This window comes from Dromiciops gliroides, chromosome 1 (assembly GCF_019393635.1).
Source record: "Dromiciops gliroides isolate mDroGli1 chromosome 1, mDroGli1.pri, whole genome shotgun sequence".
NCBI lineage: Eukaryota > Metazoa > Chordata > Mammalia > Microbiotheria > Microbiotheriidae > Dromiciops > Dromiciops gliroides.
Genome location: NC_057861.1, coordinates 135,936,018 through 135,961,894, shown reverse-complemented (window position 1 = coordinate 135,961,894; position 25,877 = coordinate 135,936,018). Strand labels below are relative to the sequence as shown.

Below are 25,877 nucleotides of genomic sequence, written 5' to 3'. Positions count from 1 at the left end.
TGCCACATATTCCTATGAACTATTTGTGCTCAGTCTGTGGTAGAGCCTTCTGAGCTTATATTGGCCTGACCAGCTACAGTTGACCCCAACATAATGATGCCATTTTGGTCCTCTTTGATTGTAAAGGACAGCAGCAGCAAGTTCAGAAGCCAGACCACAGATTAATAAGAAGATAGTGAGAAACAGATAATGCACACATATTACTTAAATGGATTTCTCAAGTTATTAGCTGAGTAGAGGAAAGTTTTAATATGATATTAATCAACAAGGAGTGGATCAAGTGTGGTAGTGGTGAGGGCCTGTTTTTAGGGAAACACCCAATGGATTGGCCAGGAGAGACTGAAGCTGAGAGGGTGGAGATGATTTCATGTGTAGGAACAGGCTTCAAGATTGATATGAAAGATCTTCAAGATGGATACATAGCTGATTTGCCATCAACCTATCTATTGAATCATGGTACTGGGAAATTTTATCTATAGTTTTAGATAGATATTCTCCTGATTGTGTAGTACTGCAACATTGATATGATTAAGTGGAATCATAAAAATGTACTGCTGATCTTGTAAACAACACCTTTTCATGTTACATTTTTACAGAACCCTTATTGATTTTTTGACATCTAAAATGTTCTGTGATATAATCAACTTTTACTATTACTAAGAAATGTAAAACTATCCATATAAAAGAAAATATTTTTTCTAATCTCTTCAATTTAAAAATAATTCTAAGAATTTATTTAAAGCAGAATTTTGTTTTTGTTGTGTGGTTTTTTTTTAGTTGATTCCCCTCCTCCCCATTTGATCAATTGTACTTTTTAAGGAATTGTTATCTTCAATTTTTGTGCTTCCTTTTCCAGGCTGTTGACTCCTTTTTCATAATTTTCTTGCACAACTTTCATTTCCCTTATTTCTTTTCCCATTTTTCCTACTTCTTTTATTTGATTTTTAAAATACTTTTTGAGCCCTTCCAGGAAGGCTTTTTGATTTTGAGACTAATTTATCTGCCACTTCGAGGCTTCACATGTACTCATTTTGATAGTGTTATCCTCATCTGAATTTGTGTTTTGGTCTTCCCTGTCACCATGGAAGCTCTGTATGGTAAGGGTTATTTTTTGTTTCTTAATCATATTTTAGCCTTTTTTATGACTTTTACAGTTGAGCTCTGCTCCTGGGGCACAGGGGCCACTGTTGAAAACTTCCTGTGCTGGAGGCCAGGGGCCTGATTACTGGCTTTCTGCTCTAAGGCCTCTGGAACTCAAGGATTCCTCGCGGCTCTGAGCTTGTTCTTTGCACTGGGATAGCTTGGCCTAGTTGTGCCTGTCCTGTGGGTGGTTCTCTACCTGGCAATTTGCCCTCTCACTCAGGGCTGGGGGGTCTTACAACTGGACTGCTACATCAACAGCCTGCTGAGCCAGGACTAAGGGGCCTCAGATGCTGATCTGTGCTGTGGCCAAGAGCCTACTGCTATCTTGCCCAGACACCCTCCATACTGCACTCCCCTTTCACTCAAGTGAGACAGACCTTTCCTGAAGTCTTCTAAATTATTTCAAGGTAGAGATTATTTCTCTCTATCTTTTTGTAGGTTTTGTAGTTCCGGAATCCATTTAGGGGCTTGATTTGGTATTGTTTCTGTGGAAAACTCAGGAGATCTCAGGCTTCTCTTCACTATCTTGGCTCTGCCCCTAAGGCAGAATTTTGTACTGGAATGTTTAAGATCTCTTTATGAAAATTTTCAAATAGATATTTGGGCTGAAATATTTCATTGGTTTTTAGTGATATGTAACTTCTTTCAATTAAATAAATTTTTGAAGGTGACTTGCATGTATATGCATTAACATCAATAGAATTACCTGGTTTAGATGTATACACATTTTTGACCTATACAAGTATTTTGGTCAGTAACTAGTTCATTATGTTGTAGCCTCCTTAAGGGCAAGGATTGTCTTTTGCATCTTTCTGTATCCCAGCACTTAGCATAGTACCTGGCATATAATAAGCACTTAATAAAGATTTATTGCTTGATTGATCCTCCTCCACATCTTCTATCAGATTATTTCTTTGCTGGAGTTTCACATAGTTCAGGAGTCCGTAATAGAAAAACAAAGTCGTTTTGGTGTTACAAATTTCACAGTCATAGAGACTGGTATACTAAAAGATCAATTTTTTCAACAAAGAAAAAAATGCATGAAGAATAATATTAAATTTCTGTAATGAGACCTTCCCCAAATTGAAAAACCTTTAACTGAAAATGTACACAAAAACTCAGTCAGTAAACAGAATCAGTAAGCATTTATCAAGTACCTGCTATATACCAGGTACTGTGCTAAGCTCTGGGGATACAAAGAAAGGCATAGGATGCTTCCTACCCTCAAGGAGCTCACAATCTAATGGGGGAAGACAGCACAAAAAAGAAGCTGAAAGAAAGTAGGTGAGGGATGAGTACCTGGTGGAGGCCTGATGAAGTCCTGTAGCCATGCTGGGAAGTGATCTGAGCAAGTGTGAGTTAAACAGAATTAATTACATCTTTCTGAAGGATGAGGTTCTGGAGATGGTGAATGCAAATAATGAAATCTCAGAAGTCATCCAGGTGGGAAATGAAGGTGGGAATATTGATAGAAAATTCATCAAGGTGCCATGGTATGTGTATTTTAAAACTAAGTTATCAGTGATTTAAAAGGAACTTTTTCATTTTTGTTGTCTACTTTAATGATTTATCGAATCCTTCCATGTGGAGCTTATATTCATATTTCATTTTCTAAACACATTAGAAGCATATATTTTTCACAGTTACTTTCCATTTTGATATTAGGCAACAGCTATAATATGATAACTGGGATAGCCTTTCAAAATATGAATTTTTTTCAACTTGTACTAATTTGAATTACAGCAAAATTATAAGGGGAAAAGAAAGACCAATATGTTTCAATTTGAGAAATTTCTTTTAACTATGTTATTAAAATAGTATCATTGAATCATAGAGTTGGAAAGGACATTAGAAGTTATCTAGTATAACCTGGAAGAATGATCTCTATAGTATCTAGGTGACACAGTGGAAAGAGCTTAGGACTTGAAGTCAAAAAGATTTGGGTTTAAACTTTGTCCCAAAACAAAGACTGGCTCTCTGACCCCGGGCAACTCATTTAACCTTGCTGTTCTTGGTTTCATCTGTAAAATGGAAGTAATAACACCTAGCCCACAGGGTTGCTGTGAGGATCAAATGAGTTAAGATATGTAAAGAACTTTGTGAACCTTAAAGAACTATATAAATAATACTAGCTACTGTTGCTACTATAACCAAATCTAAACAAGTTTATTCAGTTTCCTCTTTAAGATATCTAGAAATAATAACTCAATTTTTCCTTTATAAATTATTTTTGTTAAATATTTCTCAATTACGTGTAAATTTTTTTAACAATCATTTGTTAAAATTTTGAGTTCCAAATACTTTCCTTCTACACTACCTCTCCCTCCCTCTCTGAAAAGGCATTCACTTTCGTTTTGAATTATACATGTGCAATCATGCCAAACGTTTCCATTTTAGCTTTGTTGTAAAAGAAAACACAAACAAAATAAAATAATAAAAATAAAGAAAGTTTAAAAAGTATGCTTCAACTTGTATTCAGAGTTCATTAGTCCTCTCTCTGGAGGTGAATAGCATCCTTCATCATGGGTTCTTTGGAAATGTCTTGGATCATTGTCTTGATCAGAGTAGCTAAGTCTTTCCCAATTGATTATCCTTATAAGATTGCTGTTTTGTGTACAATGTTCTCCTGGTTCTGCTCACTTTGATTGCATGAGTTCTTTTAAGTCCTCTCAGGATTTCCTAAGACTATCCTGCTTATCATTTCTTATACCACAATAGCATTTCATTAAAATCATATACTGCAACTTCATCAGCCTTTACCCATTTGATGAGCACTTCCTTTATTTCCAAGTCTTTGACACCACAAGAAAAAAAAAGCTGCCATATTTTGTACAAATAAGTTCTTTCATCCCTTTTTATCTCTTTGGGATACAGACCTGGTAGTGGCATTTCTGAGTCAAACAGTATGCATATATTTATAGCCCTTTGGATGAAATTCCAAATTATTCTCCAGGTTGTTAGGACTTCTTCACAATTCCCCTCCAGTATCTCTCCTTTTCTTTTTCTTTTTTGTTTTCTTTTGGTCATCTTAACCAATCTGATAGATGTGAGGTGGTACATCAGAGTTGTTTTAATTTTCATTTCTCTAATCAATAGTGTTTTAGAGCAGTTTTATCATGTTACTATTGATAAATTTGACTCCTTCTTCTGAAAACTTCCTTTTCATATCCTTTGACCATTTATCAACTGGGAAATGATTCTTATTTTTTACAAATTTGATTCATTTCCCTATATATTTGGAAAATGAAGCCTTTATCAGAGAAATTTGTTTCAAAATTTCCCATTTTCCTGGGTTTTTTTCTTTTTTGTAAATTTGGCTGCATTTGTTTTGTATGTTCGAAAGCTTTTTAACTTCATGTAATCAAAATTATCTATTTTGTTTCCCATAATCTCCTTTACTTTTGTTTGTTTATAAACTTTTCCCTTATCTGACAAGCACCTTTTTCTATGCTCCCCTAATTTACTTATGGTGTCACCCTTTATTTCTAAATCATTTATCCATTTCAACCTTATCTTGGTATATGGTGTGAAATGTTGGCCTATTCCTAACTTCTTCCAAACTGCTTTCTAGTTTTTCTGGAAATTTTTGTCAACTGTTGAGTCCTTACCCCAAAAGCTTGGATTTGGGGGTTTATCAAACAGTTGATTACATGGTCATTTAAAACTGTGTATTAGATACCTAATATATTCCACTCATCTGTCACTCTATTTCTTAGCCAATACCAGATTGTTTTGATGATTACTGATTTGTAATATAGTTTGAAATCTGGAACTGCTAGGCTGCCTTTTTTAACATTTTTTTTTCATTGATTCACTTGATATTCTTAGCCCTTTGCTCATCCAGATGAATTTTGCTATTTTTTCTAGCTCAGTAAAATAATTCTTTGGTTGATTGCCACAGCACTAAAAAAGTAAATTAATTTAGATAGAATTTTAATTATTTATCATAGTAGTATTTTATTATTTTCTAGTTACATGTAGAGATAGTTTTCAACATTCATTTTTATAAGATTTCTAGTTCCAAATTTTTCTCCCTCTCTCCCCTCCCCCCTCCCCAAGACAGCAAGCAATATGATATAGGGGTTATATATATACACATACATAAATACATATATACACACATATATACATATACATATATACACACATACATACATACAATCACATTAAACATTTCTTTCTTAGTCATGTTATGAAAGAAGAATCAGAACACAAAGGAAAAACTTCAGAAAAGAAAAAAAGAATTTTCATTTTTATTGTATTGGCTTGGCCTATCCATGAGCAATTAATATTTCTCCAATTGTTTAGGTCTGTCTTTATTTGTGTGAACAGTATTTTCTTATTGTATTGAGTTTGTCTTGGCAGGTAGAGTCCTAAGTATTTTATATTGTCTGCAGTTATTTTAAATGAAATTTCTCTTTTTATCTCTTGCTGCTGGGTTTTGTTGGTAGTATATAGAAATACTGATGATTTGTATGGATTTATTTTATATGCTGCTACTTTGCTGAAGTTATTTGTTTGAAATAGTTTTTAATTGATTCTCTAGGGTCCTCTAAGTATACCATAATATCATCCGTGAAGAGTGATAGTTTTGTTTCCATGTTGCCTATTTTTATTTCAATTTATTTTTGTCTCATTGCTATATCTAGCATTTCTGATATAATATTGAATAATAGTAGTGATAATGGGCATCCTCTATTCACTTCTGATTTTATTGGGGGGCTTGTAGCTCATCGCCATGACAGATAATGCTTGCTGATGGTTTTATGTGTTCCTATCCTCTTTAGTTTTAATAAGAAATGGATGTTGTACTTTGTCAAAGGCTTTTTCTGCATCTGTTGAGGTAATCATATAATGATCTTTTGATAATTTTTATTGTATAGTTAATTATGCTGATAGTTTTCCTAATATTGACCTGCTACTACATTCCAAGTATAAATCCCACCTCTCATAGTTTTTATCTTTGTAATATATTGCTGTAATCACCTTGCTAGTTTTAATTTTTGTACTGATGTTCATTAATGAAATTGGTTTATAATTTTCTTTCTCTGTTTTTGCTCTTTGTAGTTTAGGTATCAAAACCATTTTTGCGTCATAAAAAGAATTTAGTAACGTTCATTCTTTACTGATTTTTAAAATAGTTTATATAGTTTGGGGATTAATTGTACCTTAAACTTTTGGTAGAATTCACCTGTAAATCTGTCTGGTTCTGGGATTTTTTCTTAGGGAGCTCATTGATAGGTTGTTTAATTTCTTTTTCTAAAATAATCTTTTTTATGTATCCCATTTCCTCTTTTGCTAATCTGGACAGTCAATTTTTTTTTTTAAATCTGGAAACACCTCACTCATATCATCAGTTTTATGGCATGTAGTTGAGCAAAATGCCTCCTAATAATTAATTTCATTTCATCTTCATTGGTGGTACATTCACCTTTTTTTTTTTCATTTTTGATACTAGTAATTTGGTTTTCTTTCTTTTTTATTCAAATTAACCAATGGTTCATATGGTTTACTTTTTTCCTCCATAAAACCAAGCCCCAGTGTTATTTATGAATTCAATTTTTAAACTTTCAATTTTATTAATCTCTCCTTTAATTTTCAAGCTTTCCATTTTTGGTGTCTAATTGGGGATTTTTAATTTGTTCATTTTCTAGTGTTTTCAGTTGCATGCCTAATTCATTGGTTTATTCTTTCTCACTTTTATTAATGTTCACATTTAGAGATATAAATTTTCACTTAACTACTGCTTTGACTGCATTTCCATTTTGGAAAGTTGTCTCATTGTTGTCATTCTCTTTAATGACATTTTTTATTCTTTCTATGATTTCTTCTTTGCCCCACTCATGAAGAACTCATTTCTTAATATAGTCCTTTCTACTTTTAGATAGGTGTAATTCTTAGGGGAACAGAAATGTCATTTAAAAGGTATATTAATCTATTGTGTTGAATTGAATATGTAATATAAATATAAACTATCCTATAGCTTTGCATATTAATGCTAGTAAATAATGTGGCATTATGGTGGCAACTGTTAACCTAACAAATATACTCGGAACTAAGTCATTTCTCAAATATCAAAGTATACTTTGAAAATTGTAACCTTTTTCTTTTGTCTGAATTTTTAAATTAAACTGTGTATTATTTGACAGTGTGATGCTATAGACACTTTCTATCACATGATTGTCCCCATGGTTGCTTTTATTATTTACTTTTTTTTTTCATTTTTTTGGTTATTGGCTGAGATACAAGAAGACTTAGATTTATTTCCTTCCTTTGACACATACAGGCTATGGGACCTTGTACAAATCACTTTATCTCTAAATTCCCCAAACATTCCTCTAGGTTGTAGAATGATTGCTGATCTGCATGGATAGAGAAAAGCATTTTACTGAGAGGCAGTCCATTCCTCTTTTAGACAGCTCTGATCTAATCTAAATTGAAGACAGCTGCTTGTTTAGTCAATTCATCAAAAGAGCCTAGATTAATGATATCAAAGATTATTACATCAAGTTCACCTAGGAGTGTTGATTTTTTCCAATTTCTGAAAAGATTCATATCAGTGAAATTACAGGTCTGGATCAAAAACAGGAAAAAAAAGAAATCATCATAAATTCACAATTACAAACCCTTATGTAATAGTCTTAAAAGTTATTGTAATATTCAGTGTTTTTGTACCTAACAAAATAGTATAGAAGCTTGATAAATGGGAAAGTGGAGCAAACAAGCATTTATATCAAGTGCCTTCTATAAGCCAGGAACTATGCCACATGCTTTACAAATATTATCTCATTTGATTCTCACAACAACCCTGAGAGATAGATGCTATAAGTATCCTCATTTGACATTTGAGGAAACTTAGGCAGAAAGCTATTAAGTGACTTGCTAAGGTCACATACTTAATAAATGTCTGAGGCTGAATTTGAATTTAGGTCTTTCTGACACAAGTTCTAGTGTTCTATTCACTGTACCAACTAGTTGCCTTTAGGAAACAGGAATAATGGGTGGAGTTGATTGGCCTATCCTTTTCACAATCCAGCTGAATGGCAGCAGGATAATGCTCTTTCAAAATATTGAAATATCTGTAGTAAGCGAAGAAACAATGATTATATTCTCTATAGATTTCTTTAAGGGCAAGAAATTGTGCTAATACATTTTAATGATTTTCAGTAAAAAGAATTTAAATAAAATGAGACATTATTAATCAGAAATTAATAGAAATTAACTAGAACATCACATTTCTCAAACATTCCATTTAATATAGTTTGGCAGGCTAATTTTCATTTCTATTTAGGACAAATTAAACTTGTTTTGTCTTTGTTTATCTAATTTGTCAAGCAGAAACAATAGGGTCAACCTTTACAATAGATAATACATGAAGTGCTGTAGAATTCCTAAACCATGTATAAACAAGTAGCTGCTCATTTCTTAAATTGTACACTTTGTATTTTAGAACAATATATACCTGGATTAATTAAATTAATTAATTAAAGAAGTTGATACATTATAACTTCATCATTTGGAAATAGAACATATCCTTCTCCATATATCAGAGTATAGATTAAGTAAAATAAACTGTACTTGTTATTTGATTGATTTAGTCAAACTAGTTAATATGCCATTTTTGTGCTGACTTGATGTTTACATTTTAGGTTGTTCTAAGGGAGGCACATATTTCACTGAAATTTACAATGTATATATTTTGTAAGTGCATAGTTGTTAGCATGTTGCCTCCCCCATTAAATTGTGAACTCTTTGGGGAAATATAGCATGTTTGTGCTTTTCTTTATCAATTACTTAGCATAGTACCTGGCACATAGCAAGCACTTTATAAATACTTTTTGACCAATGGACTGACATCTCATAATGACATAGAGAACTGAAGTTTTGTGAAAATAACAGCATTGTCAAATGAATTATATAGTATGTGTTCGTAATCAAATTTAGTTTTGAAGAGGAATTTTGAAATTTAACCTGTTAGATGCAAAAGCACTGAACTCTGTTCATTAGTCTGTAATAGTGATATAATTGAGATCATTTTGCTTGATATTAGCCACTGAAGCATGCAAAAATATTTCAAATAATTCTGATTTTAAATATACATATGAATTCAAAATCATTATTAACTAATTCATATCAAATATATTATAAAATATATGTATATATCATATCATTTCATCATATACTAAATGTGCTATGTGTAATATTTTCTTTTGTCTGTTACTGACTTATTCCTTTTATTCAGTCAATCCCTTAATATCTCAGGAAAAAAATATATATCATAGGGAACTTTCTCCCTGCCTTTTCTGTATCTGGTTTTGAATGCTATGTACAAAATCTCATCAGATAGATTCATAGCTATTGGTTAACTATAGAAAGATTATCTTTTTTATGTTTATATGTCAGATAAGAAAATTCCTCAACTATAAGGTTAAGATTTCCTAAGTCTGATCTTCAATCTAGTTGAGAATTGCGCTGGAGACCATTTTACAAGTACACTAACTAGAAAGATTACTAGGGTAATTATCTCTGTGTTGTTGTTTACCTAGATTAAATAAGAAATGCACTTAAGACATTGGTCCAGAATTTCTAGAAAGGTAAATGTTCTTTGAAAATTATTTCAAACTTCTTATAAATGTCCTAGAAAGTTGCCTAAGATCTCTTTGATTTGTCTCTCCTTTTCTCTGTCTACTATGTCCAATTTAATGATATGAATTAAATTGATTTTTCTACTCTGTTTCACATTCATATGTTGCAGCTACTTCCCCCAAAATGTGGGTCTCTACTGCTCTTTGAGAACCCCTCAAATTTAATCTTTAAGAGGGAAATATTTAATATAGCTACACATCATTGCTGTGAGATATTGGTGTTAAAAAGAGAGAATTTTGTGGCAGGAAGAAATATACCCAAAAAAGTGTGTTACTTAAAAATTGGAAATGCAGAACGGAGAATAATCCCATGATTTAGATCTTTGGAAGTATTGTAAATCCAGGTCTCAGATCTATTTAAAATAATATTTAGATTGTAAACCTGTTTTTATTACTATTTAGCTCAATTCAATACTTAGTGAGAACCTATTATTTTAAATAATAACATAGATATTGGAGTTATGTTTAAATCAAAGCATGTATCTGTAAGTCCCATAATCAATCTTTCAAGCAAGCTCATGCTAATAATAATTGGAATATGTATTACATTTTAAGTTTTGCAAAGCAGTGTATATGTGTGTATGTGTAGGTCCTTTGATATTACATGGATATCAATAAAATACATAGGTTGTATATAATTTATTCTCTTTATATACTTCTCAATATATGTCTGGCTCATTTTTTGTAGTGAAACATTTACTTAATGATATGCCTTAAATTTTTTCCTACTCAATTTCATATCCATATATGCTAGTTACAGCTAGTTCACCCATGATGTGGCTTTCTGTTGCTCTTTGAATGCTCCTAAAATGACTCTTTATATAAATTTATATTTGTATATATATATATATATATATATATATATATATATATATATATAAACATACAAATGTTTAATTTCACTGGAGCTTCACAACAAGAATAGGGAAAAACTCTGATTCAGTGACTTCTACATTCATACAGCTATTACGTATTGCAGGTAGAGTTTATACCTTTCTCTTCCTGACTCAAAGACCAGTATCCTATCCACAATCCCAGCCTGATTCTTTAGTAATTGGTGTTAATTTATATAGTATAAAATACCATTATTAGTGTTTCCTTTTTTCTAATTTTTTAAAAAAGTATTTGTTATACAATGCATTTACTTTTATTTGTTTCTTTAAACTTGATTCTTGCATGCTGGCACTGGAATTTTGCATAAAAATTAAGTTTACCTTAGTCTTTAGAAAATTACAATGATAAAACAACTAATTGACTTATTCCTAGGGTTTTATTGTTCTAACCTATCTTATAGTAATTTATGCTTCAGAAAGTAAACACTCAATGCTTCTTCTCTTTCTATGTGCAATAGAAAGCTGAGTTTATTTCAGACTCTTATTTAAATGAAATTTACTCATAAGTTAATCAATAGCAATATATTTTAAAAGTATTTACCAATTATTCCTATGTTTCATTCATATACTTTTTACTGATGGATTGACTACTTTTTGTAGACATAAAGTCTGTTTCTATAACTTTTGTGAGCATTATAAATATGATTGGCTACCTACATATTAACTGAATAACCTGTTTACTAGCAATTTGAAGTTTTTCTGAAGTTCCACTGTTTCACTGATTATTATCCTATTTCTATTCAGTTTAACAGTATAATTCATAATTATGCCTCACATTTACAAAGCACATTATAGTTATATTTCTAAGGTGCTTAATAAATATTATACTGATTGATCCTCATTGGCATATAGCATAGGGCCTTAAAACACTATAAGGAAAAGAATAAGGGGGAAATTTTAAAGGTATCTTTGACTTTGTTCTGTTCAACACTTTTAAAGGACTTAGATGAGTACATAACCTCATCAAACTTACAGATGACACAGAAGTGGGATGATTAGCTAATAAGTCTTTACTTACCTATTTCAATCCTTAATGAACTATTTCAACTCTATACTCTTCTTTCAGGTTCCTATCTTATGAGTTACCTTTATCCTATCACTGAGCTTGCCCTGCTAAGCATCAACCATCTGTTTCCTTCACTGTTATAGACTACTGAAAACTGGGTGGGGACTAGGGGGAGAGATCACAAAATCAAGCAGATTGGATTTACAACAAACATACTGCATAATCTCATCTGGCTCCTCAATGAGTCAAGGCAATCAATTTATAATCTTCTAATTAATTCACTATCTCATTTACCACAGCATCTTTTCTAAGCCTTTTCATCCTTCCTCAAACCTCCTATGGTCTTACCTTTCCTCACTCTCTCAGTTTGAGAACCTTACATCATATTTCACTGAAAAATGAGGGTGATTGCCAACAGCTTCCTCTTCTCTCCTGATCCCACTTCACGTAGATCTCACTATCTTCTTCTCCCATCTCACATGAAGAGATGTCTGGGGACTCAAGAGAAGGGAGTGTAGAGTTGAACTGGTTCACCAAGAAATCAAGATGGGGAAAAGAGAATGGCTGGTGCAGGGGTGTCTAGTGTCTAAGTATGGGAGAAAACTGAGGGGTAGAGCAATTGGAAGTCATGATATGGATAAAGCATAGGGTTTGGTAACAGAAGGCAGAGTGAGAGGTGGAATACCAATTGATTGCAATCAAATAAGGGCCTCTCCTCTCACTCATATCTCTTCTGACACTATCTCCTTCTTAACCTCTGTCCCATATTATGAAGTGACCTTCCTCCTTACAAAGGCTAACACCTCTACCTGCTCGAGTCATTTCATTCCATTCTATCTCTCCAACAGATTCCCCCCTCTTCACCCCAACTCTACCACTTAACTTCAATTTCTCCCTGTCTACTGGTTCATCCACTACTACCAACAAACATGCCTTCTCCCCCATCCCGATCCATTCATCCCTGCTATCATCCTAAATCTTTTCTGCTTTTGTGGCTAAACTCCTTAAAAAGGACATCTATAATAAGTGCCTTCATTTCCTCTCCTCTCACTCTCTTAACTTTCTGCAATTCATCTTCCAACATCACCATTTAACCAAAACTGCTCTCTCCAAAGTTACCAATGTTTTCCTAATTGCCAAATTCAATAGTCTTTTTCTCAGTTCTCACTCTTCTTGACCTCCCTGAAGCCTTACTGATCATTCTCTTAATCTTGATACTTTCTTCTCTCTAGATTTTTGAGACATCACTCTCTTCTAGTTTTCCTTCTACTTACCTGACCACTCCTCAGTCTCCTTTGCTGCATCCTCATCCAGTTCACAGTTCCTGAATATCCCACAGGTATCTTCACTCAGTGATCTCATCAGTGCTTATGAACTTAGTTATCATATTTATCCTATTAATTTTCAAACTACTTATGATGTGGGATAGAATTTGGGGTCAAATTGATTGTGAGTCATCCCAAAGGAATTATAAGAATCAGTGACTCAGTTTCCCAAGTTTTATTGCAATACTGTGAGTGACCACAGGGAGAGAACCAGAAGAGTGGAAAGTTATCTCTCGAATAGAGAAAGGAAAGACAGTTATATTTATGGTATGGATAAATTGATTATCAGTGTCCTTATAATATTCTCCACCTTGGGTAGGTACATGGGAAGGCCTGTCCTACTCATTATAACAATCTCCACCTTGGGGTGTTACAGGGTAGGGCTTATCCTAATTTGGAGCTCCTGGGGTCCTAAGCCAACCCCTGAGGTGGGTACCTTTTTCCATGGAGGTGTGTTTTTGGGGTTAACATGTCATAAGGTGAATCTGGGGACAAATTTGTCCTTTTCTGAACATGTCTCTTTCTGGTTCCCATGGCTAGTTTCAAAACACCTTCATTTTTCTTTTATTTCTAGTCTGAATTTCTAAAGGCTGTCAATTCCTTTGTTGTCTTTAGGTCTCCATGGCCTACGTCCCTCTGTTCCCATTATGGGTACTGATTTATGTGGGTACGAGAACCTAGCATCCTACTTGTAAGTTATCCATTAACTGGGGTCTGATTCCCTTTTGGAGCTAATATCTGAATTAGAGCTTTGGTCTTAGGTTTTTCTTTTTTTCACCTCCTTTTTTCACCTCCTACAATCATATACAGCCCTAGCCTCTCTGCCAACCCCCAATTTTGCATCTCCAATTGTCTTTGAGATATTTCAAACTAGATATACAATAATCTCATGTCCATATTTGAACTCATTTCTTTTTTGCTCTAAAGCCTCCACCTTCCAAACATCACTTTTACCATCAAGGGAACCACTATCCTCCCAGTCATCAGACTCTCAACCTAGGTGTCATCCTGAGTTACTCATTATACCCTTACCCCCCCTCCCATATCCAATTTTGCTAAGGCCCTTTGATTTCATCTTTGCAACATATCTCAAATATACCCTTTTTTCTCCTCTTACACTGTCATTACCCTGGTGCAAGCCCTCATCATTACATGCCTGAACTATTAAAATAACCTGCCTATCACCAATCTTTCCCCACTGCATCCTCCATTCAGCCACAAAATGATTTTCCTGAAGAATGGTCTGACCATGTCACCAGCATATTCAGTAAACTGAAGTGACTCCCTATCACATGGAGGATTCAATATAAAATCCTGTGTTTGACATTAAAAATCCTTCTTAACCTAGCCTCTCCCCTCACCTTTCCAGTGTTTTTATAACTTATACCACCTTATAGATTCTTTAATCCAGACATGCTGACCTTTCTGTTTCATGAACAAAATTTTTCATCTCTCTGCTCCAGGTATTTTCTGTAGATGTCTCCCAAGCCTTGAATGCTCCTCCTCCTTTTCTCCACCTCCTAGATCTCCTGGCTTCTATCAAGTCTTAGCTAAAATATGACCTTCTACAGAAAACTTTTACCAATACCTTTTTAATTCTAGTATCTTTACTCTCATAATGATTTCCTATTTATCTTAAATATAGTTTGTTGACATCTTTGTTAACTTATCTCCCTGATTAGATTGTGAGCTCTTCAAGGGTGGGGACTGTCTTTTGCCTTTCTTTGTATCCCCAGTTCTCATCACACTGCCTAAAAAATAGTAGGCACTTAATAAATTCTTATTGACTGATTGACTTACACCACCATCACCCCTTAGCCAATCAAGCTCCAAGTTCTATGAGTTCTACCTTCATAACATCACTTGTATACATTCCCTTCTCTCTTCTGACTCTGCCATAACTCTGATCTATGCCTTTATCACTTCATGCCTAGAGTATTTCAATATATGCTTGTTGATTTGACCAAAAAAAATGGATTGCAAAATTGGTATCTAAATAAATCTTCTAGAAAAAAGGAATATACATATGCATATATGTGTGTATAAAGATGACAATAACTAACATTTCTATAATTACATATGACTCACAACATATTTTATATGTATTTCATATATTTCTAATAACAAGTAAGAAATTTAGCTATCAATATACAGAATAGGTTAATCAATAAATTGGACTAATGACATTAAGATATAGAGACAAATATAACAGCATGGATTTCACTGAAATACAGGAGACAATATATCTGCAACAAGATGTTGAAATTCTATGCACTCCGCAGGCATAAAGAGAGTAACAAAGAAAATAAATTCCTATGTGGAAATCCTTTGTGGAAATGGTTGAGAAATATGGCAGAGGGCACATAAGTACTCATAGGTAGAACCACATAAGTAAAAGGATAGGTTGAAGAAATGTATTTGGTAGAAATATAAAACAAACTACCTTATAAAGCCCTTGATGAATATTATACTAGTAGAGTAATCATAGGACAAAACTTGATACTTACTAGAGGTTTCTCTCTGCATAAAGCATTTACCTTACTAATTATATCACTTTTTATAAGATAAAATAATTTTCTAAAGGAACTATATTCTACAGAAAACCTTGGTAGAAAGTGACCTTGCTATCTTATAGTTTATAAAAATGTAATGCTTAGTACAGTCTGATATGTACTCTGTCAAGTCTATCAATCATCTGTTAAGTGTCTGTTAAGAACCTAATGTGTGCCAAGGACTGTGCAAGTGCGTATGATACAGAAAAAAAGAAAGCAAAAATCATCTCTGTCCTTAAGGAGTTGCATTCTAATAGGGAGCAACATATAAATAACCAGGTACATACAAGATGCATATAAAGTAATTAGGAATTAATCTCAGAAGGGAAGATCTTCATAGCTGAGTGTTGTGAGAAGGTAGGAATATAGAAGGTGGGATTTGAGTTGAGATTTGAAGGAAAGTCAGAGAAGTGGACAGATGGAGTCAATGAGCGAGAATATTCTAGGAATGGGAACAGCCACAGAAAAAGCCCCAAGATGGAACATGGTGTGTGGTGTATGAGGAACAGCAAGCAAGTCATTATAGCTGGATCATAGAGCCCATGGATATGAGTAAGGATAGGACTGTATGTGTAGGAAGGGATCAGGTTTTGAAGCTCTTTAACTCTCAAACAGAACACTTTCTATTTCATCTTGGAAGATTGTGTGTGTGTGTGTGTGTGTGTGTGTGTGTGTGTGTGTGTGTGTGTGTGTGTGAATACAAACACATACATGCTTTACAAATATATATATCTATACTTTAGGAAAAATCACTTTTACAACTAAGTGAAGGATAGACTAGAATGAGGAATGATTTGAAGTAGAGAAATCAATTAGAAATCTATTTCTGGGGCAGCTAGGTGGCGCAGTGGATAAAGCACTGGCCCTGGATTCAGGAGGACCTGAGTTCAAATCCAGCCTCAGACACTTGACACTTACTAGCTGTGTGACCCTGGGCAAGTCACTTAACCCCATTGCCCCACAAAAACAACAAAACAAAAACAAAAGAAATCTATTTCTGTAGCTCAGGCAAACGTTGTTGAAGACCTGGACTAGAATAGTTGGAATTTTAAGAAATTTAGAGGAAGGTTAGGTAGGATTTCATGGCTCAAGTCTCTGAAAAGGAAATTATCTCAAGAGGTAATAAGATCCTCTCTAATGACACAATCACAAAAGGTTAATTGAGAAATAAATTGAAATAGCTTATTTTTATATAGTGATTTAAAGCTTTCAAAACACTTTACACATATTGTCATTTGATTGTCACAACCACCCTGTGAAATAGGTAATATTATCCCCACTTTACAGCTGAAGAAACAGGCTCAGTGAGGTTTACCCAGGGTCACACAGCCAGCCAGTGTTTGAAGGATTCAAAGTGAGATCTTTCTGATTTTAAGTTCAATGTTTTTTTTTTTCACTATTCCATACTACCCATCTAATAAAAACTGAAGCTTATACAAAGAGTATAAAAATAATTATGCGAGAGATGTATTGCTGGAAGCAGAGGCAAACCATTTATGTAGCTGTAATGGCTGGTGGGGTGCAGCACAGCTATAGATCCCATCAATTTTTTAATATGGTATGAATGACACCAGACCTCCATTATTTAGCAAGAAGTAGAAAAGGGGGAGATTTCCAAATAGACTGAGGTAGAACATTATGTTTTTAAAGGACATGAATAAAAAATGAGATGAAAAATGAACATTGAAAATAAAGAGAAAGAAAAAGTATTCAATTAAAATTGCACTTTGGGTTTCTCAACAAGGAAGAATGATCTAAAATTTGTGAGGGAAATGATTTACAAGGAATGGAAATCTAAAATAAGCAAAGAAATTTTAAGGTAGACCTAGCTACCTTCAGTGATTTCCATTTACCTGGTCCTAATGAGTTACATTTCAGGGTAGTGGTTATTGTTCTGTCCCAGGGATGTGATAATTGAATTTCTTGGTGACCTTTGATGCATGGAAAATGGAAAGAGGGTTTTGGAACAGGAAATAAGCAAATCTGTCAATTTTCAAACATAAGTAGTAAATAAATACGTAGAATTTTAGACTGGTGTGGTTTATGCTAATTCCTGGAGAAAAATGTCAAATTGTTGAAAAGGGATTTTTTTTTTTACACTGACAAGGAAAGTGATAATTATAACTAGCATAATTTCGTTAAGAACAGTATAAAGCTACCATTATTCCTTTTAATAGGATTCTTAAAGTACGAAATCCAGAAAATTCCCAAAAATTAGTATATATGGATTTCAGCAAGGAATTTAACAAGTCTTTCATGGTGTCTTAATGAACAAGATGGAAAGGTGGAAGATAAATTATATTATAGCTAGTTATATTTGAAACTCATTTAATGACCTAGAGAGTGTTGATTATTTAATCAGTGTCAACCTAGATGAATATCTCTAGAAGAATCTTCTAAGTAAGGGGAAAAGGTTGTTAAAAGGAGATGAAAGAAGAAAAGATTACACATAATAATCAGAAAATAATTTTGACCTACAGTCAATAAGGATTAGGCTACGTTGGGGAATGAATATTGGTACATAGCTTCAAGTTATTCAGTAATAGAATGTCTTAAAGTCCATGGGCATAAAGTACTATATTAACAGAACCATTAAAGAATAACAAAATGAGGGAATTACTTGGATCAATTTTGCACACTTAGTGGAATACTGCTGTGTGTGTGTGTGTGTGTGTGTGTGTGTGTGTGTGTTCTGATACTTCTCTTTTAGACATCTTAAATTTATAAATATCCTTCCTTAAAAGTAATACCCCAAACTGAACAGATGTGGTCTGAAGAAGACAAAGTATGAAATGACTATAAGTTATCAGTTACTATGTATTTCTTTATAATTAATTAATTTTTATTTATTTATTTTGCAAGGCAATCAGGGTTAAGTGACTTGCCCAGGGTCACACAGCTAGTAAGTGTTAAATGTCTGAGGCCGGATTTGAACTCAGGTCCTACTGAATCTAGTGCCGGTGCTCTATCCACTGTGCCACCTAGCTGCCCCTACTATGTATTTCTTAACAGAGGTCTAAAGTGATAATATCATTCTTGGCTTCCTCAGCACACTTTGGACATACATTGAGCTTAAAAATGCTTAAACCCCAAGATATGTTTTCAGACAAGCTGCTTTCTAGCCCAGAACACATAAATTGTGTGTGTGTGTGGGGGGGGACAGAGAGAGAGAGAGAGAGAGAGAGAGAGAGAGAGAGAGAGAGAGAGAGCACAGGTAAGACTATGAAATAGTTTTGGTTTTTAGTCATTTTTCAGTTGTTTCGGACTATGACCCTTTTGGGGGTTTTCTTGGCAAAGATACTAGAGTGATTTGCCATTTCCTTCTCTAGATCATTTTACAGAAGAGGAAACTGAGGCAAATGGGGTTAAGTGACTTGTCCAGGGTCACACAACTAGTATGTGTCAAAGGCCAGATTTGAACTCATAAAAATGAGTCTTCCTGAAAGGTGAGTCTTCCTAACTTCAGGCCTGACACTTTATTCACTGCACTACTTAGCTGCCCTTTAGCATCCACTAAAAATCTCAGTTCTTTTTCAGATAAACTACTTTTTAGTCACCATTTTGTACTTGTTGAATATTGCAATTGCTAGAATATCAATAACTTCTATTGAGCTTCAGTTTCCACATCTATTTATGTCTATATAGCTATACACATTTAAATTCATGTGCACTAATGGAGGAGGGAAGAGCATGATAGACAATAATGTATCTGAAAACAGATCCAAAGGTTTCAGTGGCTGCAGACTCAATATGAGTCAACAGAGCTATGGCAACCAAAAAAACTACTGCTACCTTAGACTTCAGTTAAAAAGGAATAGTAAGTGAATAATACTTCTGTATTTTCCCCTGGTCAGACAAAACCTGATTATTGTGTTCATTTTGAGGTATTTTGTGGGAATGACATTGATAAACTATAAGGTATCTAGAAAAAAAAATCAGAATGGTGCAAAGCTTCAATTGTATGCTGAATGAGAATTGGTTCAAGGAACTGCATATATTTAGCCTGGAGAGGAGAAGACATGGGGATGGGGGAGGGGTGGTGGTGGTGGTAGTAACAAAATGAGTGTTTTCAAGTGTTTTGAAGAGTTGTCTAGGAAAGAGGGAAAAGATTTGTGTAGGAGAAAGAGAAGACATATATTCTTCTAGGCTTTAAACAGTACAACTAAAGATAATGGATGGATGCTGTGGAAAAGTACATTTAGATTTGATATAGAAAAACCATTTCTAATAATTCAAACTATAAAAAAACCAAAATGGAATATTTCAGAAAATAGCATTTTCCTCTTCAGTGGAGGAATTCAAATAAAAGCTGACTTACCACATATTGTATTATATCAGCTATGCTCTTTCAAAAATGGGTTGAATTAAATGGTAATTCTTTGAGGGGAGTAGGACTGGTAAAGTAGATTGGCCCAAGCAATGAAATAACATGCATTAGACAGGGTGTGTAATTACAAATAAAAGTATATGACAGTCCCTGCCCTCAAGGAGTTTAAATTCAAGTAGGGGAATATAACATACAAAAGAGCTGGAAGGGCATCTCACAAGGCAGTGAAGAAGTCCAGAGAATGAATTGAGTTTGTAGTGAAGTGCTTGGTACTCACCAATCCAGAAAGCAGGCCTTGGAGCAGCGATCTTTAGGGTAAGAAGGCTGCTTAGAGGAGGAAAACCCAGAGAATGAATGGATACAGTAGTAGAGTATATTGGAATGTCCTTCATGCTAGGAAGGCCATGAGGAATTTAGCTCTATGATATAACTAAGAATAAGATTGGGCAGAGGTACCTAGGTGGAAGGTGAACAAACTTATTTGGGGCAGTGTTTGGCTATTGGCTGAAAGTGAAGCAGAGTTACAAGGAGGTTTCATGATGTTAAGGTAGAGGTTGATGATAATTTAGTAATGATACTATTACAAATCATCATTGGTTTGGCAGTATTCAGTATGTTTCTATTATTTTAAGATCAGTAAACTTTTTAAAAACTTGATTTTCCAAAATGTTTATATTGTTTAGCTTGAGTGTCATTTTCGCTTGTTTATAGAGTCATAAAATTTCAAAATTGGAAAGGGCCTTAGTAAGTTTATATTCTATACATGAGAAAACTGAGGCCCTAGGCAAGTCCCTGATCAAATCATTCCATTTCTAACTTGGCTTCCCTATTTCTAATGTGTCTTTCATGTGTTTCATCTTACATACTGCTGCTTAAACTAATACTCAAAAACATAAAATGAGTCCTTATTATCAACTGCATGAAGTAAAAACAGCTGTGTGTGACATTCAGGGCCTTTAATTTATGTTGCCTGAATGTATCTAATTTATTTCACTAATTCTGATTAAAAACTTGCTCTTTTTTAGGCTAGCATCCTTGCTCTCCAAAACTTATTCTACATGCACTCCTGCTTCAATAATTTTGTTTATTTTCCCCTCCCTGGAATGTCCTCTCTTTTCCCCTTTTACTCAAAGGCAAAATGCTGTTATACAGGAAATGAGGAAATGTTCCATGGGAGGAAGTGGCAATTTAATTGGACTTTCAAGGATGGGTTGGAATTCAGAAGATGAAGAGGAGGAATTGGGACATTTGGGGCATAGGAAACAGTATGAAAAAGGAAGTGGGAAATATGGGAAGTACGAAATGTAATGCTTGTTTGTTGACAGAGTAATCCAGCTTTATTGGGGCAAAGAATGTATGCAGGGGGGCAATATGAGATACAAAGGCAGGGTGGCATCAAATAGAGGACTATGAAGCAGGGGAAATCAGGAAGACCCTCTCAAAAGAGGTGCCACTTGAGCTGAGCCTTCTCAGTCTCAGAGAAGCAGAAGTGAGGAGGAAAAGCAATCTATCTACTTCCTTCAAATATGACCAGATTTTCCCCATCTTTAAAAAACTCTTACTACAACCTACCATCCTGTCAAGCTATCATCTTTTTTCTCTTTCTTCTCTTTTTCACATAAACTCTTGGAAAAATCTATTTACACTTAATGCCTCCACTTCATCTCCTCTCATTCTTTCCTTCCCCTTTTAAAATTTGGCTTCTTACTTCATCATTTAACTGGATTTTCTCTCTATAGTTAGCAATCATCTCTTTTTTTGAGGGGGACATTGCAGAGCTATGAGGGTCATACAGCTAATAAGTGTCAAGCTTCTGAGACTGGATTTGAACTCAGGTCCTCCTGAATCAAAGGCCAGTGCTCTATCCACTGTGCCATCTAGCTGCCCCTCTGTTCTTTCGTAACATGATCACTTGTTGATCTCATCAACTTCCATTATCATATGTACATATATATATATACATATATATATACACATACATACATACACATAAACACACACACACAAACACACACACACATATTATATATATATATATATAGAGAGAGAGAGAGAGAGAGAGAGAGAGAGAGAGAGATGATATATATGATTCATAGATGTCTATACCCAACCCTCCTCTCTCTCTTGAGCTTCAGCACTGCATCACCAGTTGCCTATTTTTTGTTGTTCTTTTCTTATTAGTCATGTATGAGTCTTTGTGAGCCCATTTGGGCTTTTCTTAGCAGAAATGCTGAAATGGTTTGCCATTTCCTTCTGCAACTTCATTTGATATATGAGGAACTGAGGAAAAGAGGGTCAAGTAACTTGCCCAGGGTCACACATCTAGTAAATGTCTGATGTTAGATTTGAACTCATGAACATGAATCTTTCTGATTCCAACCCAGTGCTCGAACCATTGTGGCACTTGCTGTCCCAGTTGTTTAATACACACTTCAAACTAGATGACCCAGAAATATCTCAAACTTGACTTCCAAAACATGACTCATTATCTTTATCCCAAACCCATTCTTTATGTCAAAGGCACCATGATTTTTCAGGTCTCAGGTTCATAACTAGTATTATTCTTGATTTTTCAGTCTTTTTCAGCCCTCTCCACTGATTTTCAATCAACTGACAAATTTTTCTATCTTTACCTCCACAGAATCATTTACATCTGATCCTGTTCTCTTTACTCACACTAATCACCTTATCTTAGGACCTCACCATCATTCACCTAGGGAATTGCAGCATCCATATATCTAATGGCTCTTCCTTTCTGAGCTACTTTACCACTGCAACCCATCCTCCACATAGGTGCCAAAACGATTTGCCTTAAGTGCATATCTTACCATTTTGTAGGGAATTAATAAACTTCAGGGGCTCCCTGTTGCCTCTAGGATAAAATATCATCTTCCTTATTTTGCTTTTTAAAATCCTTCACAATTTGACCTAAATCTATCTTTCTAGCTTTAATGCATATTATTCTCCCTCTTATAGTCCATGATCTAACTGAACCAGCCTTCTTTGTGTTTTTCACATATGATGCTACATCTCCCAACTTCATGCCTTTGTAGTCCATCTTCATGCCTAGAATGCACTTCCCACTCATTTCCACTTTATGGAATCCCTCTCTGCCCTCAAGATTTGATTAAAGTACCATCTTCTACATGAAGACTTTCCTGAGTTCCCCAAATGATTGTACATTTCATCCAACATTGTTTTGATTTTAACAAAATACAACTATATTTATTTCTATTAGTTCCCTTTATATTGATTCTTTATTTACTTATGTTTGTATTTCTTTTTTTTCCTATTAGAATGTAAGCTCCTTGAGAGTAAAGGTTGTTGAATTATTTGTATTTATATTCACAGAACATGGAACATAGGTTCTTAGCAAATGATTGTTGATTGATTGATTAGTATTTCTTAATTCTTCATATGCATTTAAATTCATTGCTTTCTAGTGCTTAGATTTTATCCCATTATTAATTTGTCAGTAAAAGCTATTAACAAGCTATTTTAGAAAAAAATTGTCTTTTAATTAATTAGTTTGTGGCAATCTAATCACCCAACTGAGAAGATATCATTTTCATGATAACACTCTATAGTTGCTCCTCTTTTATTGAAATCATAAATATATTTTTGGTGATCTGACTCTTACCTATTGTTATAACTATAGTTTCAAGAAACATTTTCATTTTGTTAATACCAGTTAGTGGTTGGCTCTATGACAAAGTCTTTCTATAGATTAGACCCTATTTCCCTGTGTACTTACAATTAGAACCAAGTTTAACCAAATCTTTTGTAAACTTGTGAACTTAGGTTCCCTTTGTTCATTATTTTAAGTCCCTACAATGTTTCCAAATCCACTTAAAAATTAAAATCAATTTTTTAAAAAAATTATCTTTTTCTTAATTAGTTGCAAAATAATTTTCAATATCCATTTTACTTATATTTGAAAGAAGCATATAACAAGTCTTTTGGGTAGTATTTTTGTAGCAGTTAATTTAATGATAGTAGTTTATAGCTTTTTCATAGCATTGTTTAGGTATAGTTTCTTTTTCATATGGATGTATAAAAGCAACTTTAAAAAATAATTGTTTTTTCATTACTTTAGTTTTGGGTCACTTTTTAATTCTTCTAACTTAGAACATTCAAACAAATAAGAATAATAAGAATAGCATTTATATAGTTTTAGTGTTTACAGATTTAAAGTTTTCATATATTATCTAATTTTACCTCAAAACAACCCTGCGAGATAGGTGCCATTATCATCTCTATTTTATAGATGAAGAAAAGTTAAGTGACTTGCTTAGGATCAAACAGCTAAGGATCTTACTAGTAGAGGCAAGTTTCAAGTTCAGGCAATAAGGTTATGTAGCTATATTTAGAAATGTAAAGTCAAGATATACCTATATCTATCCACCCAGACAAAAGAGTTATTATTGTTTCTCCAGACACAGAAATGGAAAATAATTCTAAGGCTATATGAAAATTATTTGTTTAAAAATGTAGTATTTTGATAAAAAAATTAAGTCATATTAATAACAGACTTTGTATATTATGTTTAATTTTTTTTTTTAAGTGAGGCAATTGGGGTTAAGTGACTTGCCTAGAGTCACACAGCTAGTAAGTGTTAAGTGTCTGAGGCCGGATTTGAACTCAGGTACTCCTGACTCCAGGGCCGGTGCTCTATCCACTGCGCCACCTAGCTGCCCCATTATGTTTAATTTTTAAAGCACTTTTCACGCATTAATTATTTGCTTCTAGCTACAGCATCATTACATAATTACTATAAGGATTATCACCCCCAATTTATGTAAGAGAAAGCTAAATACCAGAAAGGTCATAGAACAGACTTGCCTATGGGAATCTGGACCTAGCTAATCAGTAGACAAGGAGTTACTCAAACGTAAGTTTCTCCTGACTCCACATCCTATCTCCTTTCCACTATATCACACTTAATATAAAGAAGTATGTAGTTTTAATTGGAACATAAGCCTGGCCATCACCTAATTAACATTGCCATATTATTTCTCCAAGATTTATTTACATGATCTCATTTTCTCACCACTACCACTCCCATTCCAATAAAACATTGAGGAGATTTGGGGTGAGAGAGTGGAGGATTTTCTTAGCACCTTCTCTTACTTCAAGGAGAGTTTGAATAAAATGAGAGTGCCATCAAAATTAGTCACTTTCTCTTTGTAAATTGCCAAGTATTATCCTAATTAAAATACTTTTCTTCCCTTTGAAGAAAATTAGTACCCCTTATAAAATTATTCCACTAACCTATTCCATGTAATATTGACAATGATGTTAGTTATAATTGAAATGTATCTTTATTCTTAGCTCAACTCCATTCAATATTATATGTTGTATCTATGTAAGTTCTCTGAGTTAAAAACTCATAGCAACTTTTAATCCCTCAACTCTATATAAATCCCCCCTTTATTTTGGGAAATGCCTGTGTTTCAGCATTGGAAAAATATGGCAAGGCTTCTTCTTAGTATATTGCATGGTTTCATATACTTTTAAGTATTATTTTATACCTTTGAGATATAAAATAATAATTCTGAAAATTCTGAAAAACCATGCAGTGTACTAAAAATGGTTTGCCTAACTCCCCTAGGTCAGCTCCAAACTCCAGTGGACTTCTAAACTTTGATAAACCAGTATCATGCATGCTGAAGCATCACACCAATCCAGGAATCCACAGTCATCACAGGGCTGAACACGTTGGGATCTAAGAAGATAAAAGTAAGTTATACTTAAAACATGCTGAAATCTATCTTAAGGAGGCCTCTGAAAGAATTCAGTGTATATGCCTAACAGGATCATTCTTATTAAAGGCATTTATTATATCTGTAGAGTGGACGTATTAATGGTATATGAAATAAGTATTGTTAGAAACTGAAAATATGAAACTGATTAGCAAAACAGGGCATCAAAATGAATATAAATTCAACAAACATTGAATGAATATATGAATTAAACATAATTTATA

At 33.9% G+C, this 25,877-nt stretch overlaps 1 protein-coding gene across 47 annotated transcripts in view; it reads left to right on the top strand.

The window, feature by feature from the left end:
- Positions 1–25,877, top strand: part of RIMS2 (regulating synaptic membrane exocytosis 2) — an 821,964-nt gene that overhangs the window by 675,297 nt on the left and 120,790 nt on the right. Inside the window, exon 1 of one of the 47 annotated variants that reach the window (XM_043983624.1) lies at positions 25,539–25,630. The exons of the other annotated variants lie outside the window; for them this stretch is intronic. The gene's annotated coding sequence lies outside the window, so the exon portion shown is untranslated. Of the gene's footprint in view, positions 1–25,538; positions 25,631–25,877 lie in introns of those variants that run through there. 47 annotated transcript variants of the gene reach the window in all.